The following is a 3276-nucleotide window of genomic DNA, read 5'->3' on the forward strand; positions in this document are numbered from 1 at the left end:
ATGCTATCATAGTTATATGGGTAGACTATAGTATGAGGTAGGTAGTTAACATTATTGTGTATGGCAGTTGAAGACAGTGAAAGCAGTAGGTATAAGTTGAGTATAGGCAACAGAGTTCAGAATGGTGTGATTGACAGTGTCGAAGGCCTTTTGTAGGTCCAGCATGACCATGCCGCAGTATTTGCCCGCGTCCACCTCTTGTTTGATGTGGTCGTTTAAATAGAGAAGGCATGCGTCAGTGGAGTGGGATGTTCTGAAGCCAGATTGGAATTCGTAGATTAGATTTTTTTCCGCAAGGTATTTTTCGACCTGTTCGTATACAATTTTTTCCATGACTTTCGAGATGGAGGTAAGGATAGAAACAGGGCGGTAGTTGCCTGGGTCTAATTTACTGCCTTTTTTGTGCAGAGGGGTCACTCTCGCAATTTTGAAGTCCTTGGGGACGTGTCCCTGTTTTATGGAGAGGTTTATTATGTGTGTGATGACTGGGGTGATGGCGGCTGCTGAGTCTCTGAGGAATTTGGAGGGGATGTTTTCATGGCCAGTGGCCTTGTTAGGTTGGAGGGCGCTCAGTTTTTTGAGTACCTCATCTGTTGTTACCATTTCCAGTTTGAAGTCGTCTTTGTGGACCCCTAGGTTCTTGTAGTATGCTACTATGTGTTCTACCCCATAATGCCCTGAGTGGGAGGGTAGTTTGTTTACCAGTGTTGTGGCTGTTTGTGAAGAAACTATTTAAGTAATTGGCTACGTCCGTCTTTATGTTTGTTTGAGAATCTGGTTTTAAGTTTTTTACTGCGGCCTAGTTGGTTATTGAGTAATTTCCAAAGTTCACGTGGTTTGTTTTTGTTTTCCTCGGTTTTGTCATTGATGAAATTTCTTTTTGCTGTTTTGATCATGGAGTTTACATCATTTCTTAGTCTGTTTCTTTCCAGTTTGAGTTCAGTCACGTGGGCTTGGAGTTCACTTCTCGTGCTTATGGTAAGCTTTGACTGACTTTTACGAAACTCTGAGCATTTTTTGTCTCTGATTTAGCAGTCAGTGTATATTTTCAGCATTACGTTTGTTTACCAATGATTTTAACTGTTATTAGTGAAATATAAGATTATAGAAATCTCAGGGCATTGAGTCGGAAACCGGCACATATTGACGGGAGGAAGTGGCGCAGCCAAAAGTGAGTGGTCTTTTGAAGGAAGAGACCCATGGCTTTCGATAGACTTTCGAATTCCGAAAAACTACACTACCCAGCTCACGCAAGCCCGTCAATCATCTGACTTCTGGCTTTACTTTTTAATTTCTCTATTTTTCGGGATTATCTCCCACAAACCTGAATGTTATTGCCATAAAACAGAACGCAGTTAGTTTCTCTACCTTTATGTGAACGTCTAGCAAGAAATGGTATTGCAATCTGATGAAAAATGGTGGAGAAATCTACATTATAAAAAAGTAACTGTACTTACAGTAGATTTCATTCACGGTGTGTGAATCACAGCCTGGTGGTACTAAATCCAGATTGAACTCTGCCATTGGAAAGGGGAGATTTGGCCCGATCCATAGATGTGCGACTTGGCCATAATAAGGTCATATATAGGCCCGATATCAAATTGCATGCGTCCAGATGGCAGAATTCAGTACTGTATCTACAAAACCTTCTGTTTAATCATCTTGTTATTCACAGTCAAAGATACAGAAAAATTATATATAGAATTGATATTCTCCTTTGGTTCATTATGATTTACTCAAGCCTAGTAACAGACACAAAATGTCTGACACTGGGAATACATTCCTAGAATCATATACCTACATGAAAATGGACCATTAAAAAAAATACGTCTGTAAATGTTTATTCTACGATCGTATGGACTGAATAACCATAAATGGATTGAGGAGCCTCTTTATTGACAGGCAAAGAGCCGCATGCGGCTCGCGAGCCACGGGTTACTTACGCCTTTTATCCCGTTTGGGGCATAGGCCGTCAACAAGGGTTCTCCAAGCATCCCGATCCTGAGCCAACCTCTCAAGCTGGCCCAAGGTGTGTCCCATCTTCTTGGCATCATCTTCCAAGTCTCTGCGCCAGGTGTTCCCTGGTCGGCCTCTTTCTTTTCCCTTCGAGAGATTGTGATGCTCAGGGATGGTTTACGGATTGTATGGCCAATCCATCTCCAACGCCACGGGTTGGGCACCCCTTATAGGCAATGGAGTCAGTTCAGAGTTGATGGTGGGGACTGCCAACATGGCACAGAGTTCAGGGAGATGACAGCTGAGGGAAAGAAGCTGTTCCTGAGTCTGCTTGACTTGGAGCAGAGGTTCCTGTAGCATCTCAGAGGGGAGGAGGGCAAACAGTCCATGATTGGGATGAGGTGTCGAATGAATGTAAATGGGATGAAAAGCCAAGCTAGTCTTTTTTATACAAGAACTTCTACAGCAACAATGCGACCGGTGTCCTATTAATCACATTCATTGGTGTACATTTCATAATTGAAGTCCCAAGTTTCCCAAAAGCATCTTTGCTCCAGTGCAAGTGAATGGGACAAAGGCACAGTGCTGTGCTAAGATGACAGCAAGAAATGAAAACTGTCACTAAGGTTCCACCTAGAGGTCAAATGGATGAGTGCAATCTACCACTCTAGATCAGGGGTTCCCAAACTTTTCAGGCCGGGACCCAGAAAATAAGGCGTCAGAGAGCCGCGGCCCAATGCACATCGTCAGGCTTTTTTTTTTTTTTTTTTTGCCAGTCGACCGATTTTTTAAGCCACATATCACTTCAATCCTATTAAGTTAGTTCAAGTTAGTTATTAATTTATATGTGCCATTTATGAGAGGGCTAACTTGTTGCAAAATAATAATGATAATAATAATAGCCTCATTAAAATACTATTGTTGCTTCTGTTGTTTTCAGCGTTTTATGTGCATAATCTGTTATTTAGTTTGAAATGTTCGTTGAAATAAGTAGATTTTTCGTTTTTGTTTATTTATTAAGTTAATATAAAACCATATAGTCACATTTTAGAATACAATAGAATAGCATTTTAGAATACAACTAGAAACACTGTCCTGGCCTGCTTCTAAGTTCAGTGGCCTGACAAAAATAAAAAAATTGTATTTTTTTTTATTTTTTTTTTGGAAATCATCTCGCGGCCCTCCCGTGGCTGCTCGCGGCCCACCTTTGGGTCGCGACCCCGACTTTGGGAACCACTGCTCTAGATGGCAGGTTAATATGAGAGCAAAGTGACTATAGTGACTCAAAGGTTCAAATTAAATGAAGCAGCAACTCTGAAC

Source organism: Notolepis coatsorum (assembly GCF_963971535.1).
Source record: "Notolepis coatsorum genome assembly, chromosome: 14".
NCBI lineage: Eukaryota > Metazoa > Chordata > Actinopteri > Aulopiformes > Paralepididae > Notolepis > Notolepis coatsorum.